The sequence below is a fragment of the Rhamphochromis sp. 'chilingali' genome (genome assembly GCF_963969265.1).
Source record: "Rhamphochromis sp. 'chilingali' genome assembly, chromosome: 18".
Taxonomy (NCBI): Eukaryota; Metazoa; Chordata; class Actinopteri; order Cichliformes; family Cichlidae; genus Rhamphochromis; species Rhamphochromis sp. 'chilingali'.
The window spans coordinates 21,474,428-21,482,316 of NC_137945.1; positions in this window are offsets into that span (position 1 = coordinate 21,474,428).

Genomic DNA, 7,889 nt, shown 5'->3' on the forward strand with positions numbered 1-7,889 from the left:
CCTAATGTAAATGAGGGAGAAAGGAAAGAGCAGAGGTGGAGAAGGACACATGAGAAGGAGATGATTGAAATGTTAAATTATAAATGGTTAACAATAATAGTTTCCAAATGAAAAGTACCATTTAAGGAATAGTATGTATGGTGTGGTCTCTAGCCACATACATAACACACGATTAAAAATGCAACGTCCATCCCACCCACTGTTGTATTCAAGATTCAAGTTTCAGATTTATGAGAACAATATTATGGAAGATGCAGTTACACATCAATCAATGCATATTTATGAGAACAACATTGATTTTCTGTTAAAAAATGACTTACTGTACCTTTTAAATTTTAACAAACTTTTAGATTTTCTGGTAGTTTTTTATTTTATTCTTATATGCAGCTATTACTCATGCACATTGATTTTCACACTCATAAAAACTGGTTTAGTTTTATAATAAATGAACAAGATTACCTACCAAGTAAAAAAAATTAGAGTGTAAAATGTATGTAAGCTGCATAGGAGTCTCAAGGCTTTTAAGTCTGATGAATGCAAAGAGTCACGGTGGTCTGTATTGAAGAGGAAGATGCAGGAATTTTAAATGTATACAGCATCGAATGAGCTTTTGTGGATTTGTTCATGAGGCAACCTTGTATATAATAAAGTTAAGAAAGAAACAAAGCGATGCCATTTAACACAGGCACATCAAAGGCACACACGCATATCAAATGTTTGACCTCTTCATTCACTCTGCACTGCATTTTCTTTACTGTGATGTCTAGTGTAGTTTATCCCTGGAGGTTTGACGTCACTACTGATGTTCCGAGGCTATCTTCAGCTATATTAATAAACACTGCTCAGCGTAAGTGCCCTGAGAAAAGACTTTTTTGGCAAGCATCAAATTGAAGCATCCTGCCTCTTCCCACAGGTGCAAATGAACCATGATAACACCCATGTCAAATGGGAGAGAACATCTTGCTGTGGGGAGGCTTCCTGACATTTCTTATTTCTGTTGCTTAGCTGGTAGATGCAGCAGAATTTACGACAGCAGGGAAAATGAAAAATGAGAGGTACATATCCTTGATTCAAATAAATAGGGATTTCAAAAAGTCCTCTAGAGCCCTGTTTGTCTGCGAAATCCTGTTTGGCTGCTTTTCTCCTCTTCTGGAGTGTACTTATCTGAGTCCTCTCTAATTTTACCTCCAAAATAACCAGCAACACTCCTTAACCCTCTTTCTCTTCACCACCACAGCAGCTTTTCAGCCTTGTTGCCATAAAAAAGACTCAGTATTTGCTGCTAAGCACTGAATGCAAACCCAGCAGTTAATCAGTGTGTGGATTGTTATAATGGATTTAGACTTCTACAGTGAGTCTTTGTAGAGCCAGCATTCCTGATTGTGCACGAGTCCTTATATTGAGGCTATACTGATTATTCCTTATATTGAGAAAATAATAAGAAGAAAGTAAAACTCAACTTAAATTATGACAGCAACCATGCAAATGTGGCTTCATCACTTCTTTGGTTCCTATTGCTCCAAATCCCATGTGTGTGGTGTGCGGGGAGAAGCAAGCAATGAGGTTATGAAGCCTTCAAAGTTACTTGTGCATTTGGAGACTAGACATCCTGCTCTGAAGCACATGTTGGTAGACTATTTTGAAAGACAAGACAGTCAGAGTCAGGTGCTAAAGTTTGAAACTTCAGTTAACATCACTGCTTTAAAGGTGTCGTATGTGGCGGCTAATTGTATCGCCGAGCCTTTTGACAGTGGGGAGCAGCTGCAGACGACATTTGTTTTCGGTGAAGCAGCAGCTAGCAAAGTTGGGCACGTTCCTCTCGGAGAACACAGTTAAGAGGCGGCGAGATGAGATAGCAGAAGATGTTGAAAGCCAGCTGTTTGACAGACTCGCTGCATCCCTGTGGTGGATGAGTCTACAGACGTGGAAAACAAAGTGATTTTATTAGTTTATGTTAGTTACATCAATCAAAATGACTTGCGGGAGGACTCGCTGTGTGCTTTAACTCTGCCAAGAAAATCAACAGGAGAGAAAATCTTAAAGGCCTTGGGTAAATGCATGACTGGTAAAATCAGCTGGGACAGCTGTGTATGTGTGGGCACTGATGGTGCTGTAGCAACGACACTGTCTGGCTTCATCACTCGTGTGAAACAGGTTGCACTGAAATGCGGGTCTATTCATTGTTGCATTCCTTGTGAAGTCTTGGCATGTATGAGACTGTCACTGGAGCCCAACCAGGTGAGTGATGTCATTCAAATATTAAATTTAGTCAAAACACGTGAACCGAACACACGTTTGTCTGAACGATTTTGCGACAGCATGGATTGACAATGACAGCCACCAGAACAAGGCTCTTTAACAGACTGGATATTAAAAACACACTGGGCCTGTCACTGACAAACATGGTTTGCATTGATTTTCATGTGGGTTATATACTAGTTAAGGTTGAATTTTGCTTTAACTAAGATATAGTTTAACATATCTGGTCTGTGGCACTCTTCCCCCTCACTCTCCCCCTTCCGGCAGCTACAGTCCAGTCCATGGAGTCAAAAGGTTTGTAAACCATGCTTCAGTTCAATGCTGATGAATAGGATTGACTGTATTTTATCCTTTAAAAATTTAGCTCTTGAATAATTTCAGATTCACTTCTCACCATTCAGTTTCAGTTCTACAATTCAATTTCAGTTCCAAAATTCAGTTTTTTGGCACTTACATCCGGTTCCGGTTCAAGCGCAGATTAATAGAACTACGTTTTACTAGCGGACCGAAAGTGTTACTGACGGGAATCTAGAAGTTAGCTAAAGAGTTGGGATGCTGTGTAAGACATAAATAAAGCTAAAATACAAAGGTTTGGACACCGTTTTGCATGTTTCCCTACTGTAGGGGTCTCTGCAAGCATACAGGGCTCTGAGAGGGTGCAAGATGACAAGTATGGAATTCTACTAGAAACAGTCGATCATATTTGTTTGTCAAAGCTGAATCCAAGACAAACTACGCTAAATTAGCGTTTTTAGCTAACAGCTACAATAAGCATAAAAGTTACTGTACGGCTATCATTTGTTAACATGACGCTTGTTCTTATACATGTAATACATTTATTACCAACCTGAGAGTTTATCCGCTGGTCATTCGACATGACAAATGACTTCTGAAGTCTTAATTCAGCTCAAGACGCTGTAGATTCCAGTCAGTAACACTTTCGGTCCGCTAGTAAAACGTAGTTCTATTAATCTGCGCTCGACTACTCTTGAACCGGAACCGGATGTAAGTCCCAAAAAGATGAATTTTGGAACTGAAACTGAATTGTAGAACTGAAACTGAATGGTGAGAAGTGAAACTGAAACTATTCAAGAGCTAATTTTTTAAAGGATAAAATACAGTTTCAAAGCAAATGAATTCATTTTCAAAATATAAAATTCAATTTCAATTTAGTGATGATCATTTTCAAACCAATAAATTGAATTTAAAATTAGGCTAATTCATATTCAGTTTGTAAAAGCATTTATTCAAGTTACAATTCAGATTCAATCCGAGCAATTCAAATTCGAATTTAACTTATTCAAATTCAGTTTCTGATGGCACAGATTTCTGCCCATAGAAAAGCTAGTGCTGATCCAGTTTTGCTATATAAGCTATGAAAATATGTTCAAAATAACAATCTTTGATTCTGCTTTTGGTGAAAATGGTTACTTGTAAAAACATTCTCTGTGTCTCCAGTTCACTTTAAGTCTACAGAGCTTTACAGATAGCCTTCCATACAGTCTGTGGAAAGTAGCAGATATAAAGTTACGTCACTCCAAAATGAATGTTCCCTTTTGAACAGTAGATTTAACCGCTGTTTAATCTGCTGTATTAACATGTTTCCGGGTATTTTACTCTTCTTCTATTTGGATTCAGTGGTGTGGTCGTTGTATTCAGTTGGCATGCCAGAAGGTGTCAGGATATATATAAACCACAGAACCATTTTACCTTGTGACATGTTCATACCTTTAAAAAAAAGCTGAGCACTTATAGCATGTGAACTTTAGTTCTGAGCTGTCCTTGTTTGAGCTGCAGGTGTTGCAGACACATTTGACAGATTGCTCAGTGGAACAGAGTTATTTTCAAACATATTTCTTATATTTCACAGGTCTGAAGTTTTCAAGTTTTTCAACACCTGCAGGTGCTGCAACGACTCACATTGTTGTCCATTATTTCATGTCCAATGTCGACTGGTAGGACCTTGTGCTTCTTTCAAGTTCCACCCCTGCTTATCCGTCCTTTACGGATGAGAACGGTGATTTCTCAAGGTTTATCCTTGGCACACAGTGGCACTGTGTACCCACACTTCTCCTTAAACACAAATTGATTTCACACTTAAATCTTCACGGTATAAATCGCAGACCCTCCACCTGCTCCCCACTATAACTGTCTCCTTCTCTTTTTCCTTACATCTCATTTAACCTGCTCTCCTCCACCAAATCTTCCATTACATCCTCCCTGGCTCATGTGTAGACACACACCTGTGATCCTGAGGTGTGTCATGACCGAATGACCAGGGATGCTATAAGGAAGGAAATATAAGGAAAGAATGCTAAGAGACGATGAGTGAAACAGTGAAGGCCGGAGGCATCTGCTGGGTGTTACAGGGCAGTTTCTAGAAAGGCTGTGCGTAGGAAAATTGAGGAGCTATTTTCATGCCACATTAAGTTACACCAGCCTTCCACTACAGGACTTTGCTCAGACAGAGGAGGCTTGCCTCTATTGTGAAGGCTAATAATCAGCGCAATGGAGTTATTACCCAGCACTACATTTCACAGGCCTAACCTAGACAGCATCAAAGAAGGGGAAGAGAGGGAACGTGGGAGGAGGACTAGACATGAATTCCAATGGATTGTAACAAACGCTGCTACCTCCAGCCCAGCCCAGCTTCATTCATTTTATATGCTTCAAGTTCAGCTCAATACAAATTGATATCTGGGTGAATGGGATGAAAGTACTAGGGGTAATGCAAAAATGGCAAAACACAAAACGGGAATTTAATTCCATTACTGCATCTTTGATGTCTGTCCAGTGTCAACAGTGTAACAACAGAGGCTGGTGCTTGTAGGAGCCCCTGCATCTTCATACATCTTTCCATTATTAACACCACTCTAAGCACATTCCACTGCTGTCAGTCTGGGGCAACATCACAGTGAAATATTAAGCCCCCTGCCGTGCCTATCACTGCTCCGCTGTGTAAGTACATTAACTGTACAGCATTTGAAAGGGTCATTATCAGCCAAAGAGTGAAAAGGACTGACATGCAAAGCATTATCACACATGTTCCCACGCAGCAGTCAGTCAAGTTCCCAGTGAATATGTTTGTGTGAGCAGATGATGGTATCAAGATTTTAACAGTGTTGTTTGTCAGGGCCAACAGTAGCAAATGAATTTGAATTTATTGACTTTTTGAATTTATTGTGTTTTGTCGCTGTTGTCTGTGGACCTCTTCCTAAAATACCATAAATTTATTATGTCACTAAAAGATAAATGAAATACCTCCGAATTAATTTGCACCAACTCGGTAATGTTCGCTCCTGATGTACAGAAGTGGAAATATGCTAATGTTGGTGCTTTGTAAATTAAATTAATACTGAGTTTGTGGCATGCAATGTCACAATCTCAATGTGCACTCTTACTATTTTTCTCTCAGATTCATTTAAAATTATAACCTTAAAAACACGTCAGTACCATTTACTATTCAACAAAAAGAATTGTAGCAAAACTTACCATTAATGTCATACTGTTGCTTTATATTCAGAATTTGCGCTATACTGGCAACATAAGTACATTTTAAGACCCCTATCAAACTTAAATATTGTCTACAAACCATTTGTAAATAGATTACGAATTAAGCAATATAGTGACTCGAGCTATCAGGCTCACATAGAGTAAAATACACCATTAAATACCAATAAAGCCTAATTTCAGTTTATTGATATATTTTCTTTATATTTGGCTGTTGTTGGTCTATTTATCAGGCTAAGAGAATCCCACAGTGAAGCAAGTCAGTATGCGCTGAGAAATAATGGCCATTTCAGTGCAAGAAAATATTAATTAAAAAAATCTAATTAAATTGTAAAGCCGTGGGAGGCTTGCAGTGCTTGTTACTTTTCATGAGTTTTTTTTGCCTCTCACAAACTTAGCACAACCTGGTGTGTTTCCCTTTGTCTTAAGGTGAGATAAACTGATATATTCCTATTCCTCTGAAATAAATCTCTCCTTTTTGCCTTCAGAACTGCCTTAATTCGTCTTGTCAGAGTTTCAACATTGCTGTGAAACATTGCTCACAGATTTTGGTCCACGTTGACATGATGACGTGAATCTCCCATTCCACCACATCTCAAAGGTGCTCTGTTGGATTGAGATCTGGTGACTGTGGAGGCTATTTGAGTACAATGAAGTCATTATCATGCTCAAGAAACTAGTTTGAGATTATTTGAGCGTTGTGACATGTTGTCCTGCTAAAAGTGCAACCAGACAATGAGTCCACTGTGGTCATCATGGGATCGACACGGTAAGCAGCAATACTCAGAGAGGCTATGGTGCGTAAACAATGCTCAGTTGGTACTAAGTGTTCCCATGACTTTACCACCACCAGCAGCTTCGACTGCTGATACAAGGCAGGATGGATGCTTTCATGGTGCCGCAGCAGACTCAGACCAGGGAATGTTTGTGTGACTTGTACCTTTAGTGTCCGTTTCTCAACGCCACAACCCACCTGGCTCAATGTTCAGTACATTGTGTACTCATGTTGTAATGAGTGATTATTGTTGTTACTGTTGCCTTCCAACCAGCTTGAAGCAGTAGGACCTCTTCCATCAGCATCAGCACTTTTGTCCAGAGAACTGCCGCTCACTTGATATTTTCTCTCTCTTTTTTGGAGCCATTCTCTGTAACTCTAGAGATGGTTGTGCAGGAAAATCCCAGCAGACCAGCAGTTTGTGAAACACTCAGACTAGGCTGTCTGGCACCAGCATTCAGGCCATATTCAATGTCGCTTTAATCGCCTTTCCACTCCATTCTGATGTGCAGTTTTAACTTCAGCGGGTCATCTCGACTGTGTCTACATGCCTGAATGCACTGAGTTGCTGGCATGTGATTGGCCGATTAGATATATGCGTTAGAGAGCATTTGAACAGACGTACCTAACGAAGAGCCGGGTGAGTGTTTATCACTTATAGTACAATACACTGCAAATACACAGGAACAATAACTTTGTTAAACTGAATAGTAGAAGTTTTGCTTTGATGTTATTTGTGCATTAGAGCTATTAAAAGCAAATATTGGATAGTCAAATCCAAATAGACATTTAAAATGCCCACAGTGGTAAATATATACATAGAATTACAGTTTTAATAATAAACAGATATTAATGTTACTGTACATTTTCCCCTTGCCAATTTATATATTTACAGTATTTAAAATCTCCAAAAAGGTATTTGTTCTGTAATAATCATCCCATCTCACTTGACTTAATATGTAATGAATTTAAGTACTTGCTGTTTATATTTATTTATTTTATGAGAGCAGATTTTAAAGGCTGCCTCAGATACCACAGAAGGAACACGGGAAGGAAGATATTCCTACATTCTGCTATTACATCTTCAAAGGCACCTGAAGCCCTTTTGAACAAAATACAGACTGAAGAAAATCACACAAGAATGTGAATTAAACAAAAACACATCAAAGTGTGTCAGCTTAACCCACACATGCACCACATGAGCACTTTTGCCTTGTGAGAAAAATATATCTAATGCACATTTCTGTGAAAAGAAAAAAAAATCATCAAGAGGATCGGAGACCGTGTTGTTTGATTGCAAAGAGTCTTTATTTTTTCCTTGTGTTCAAGTACGGTCCTCTCTCAG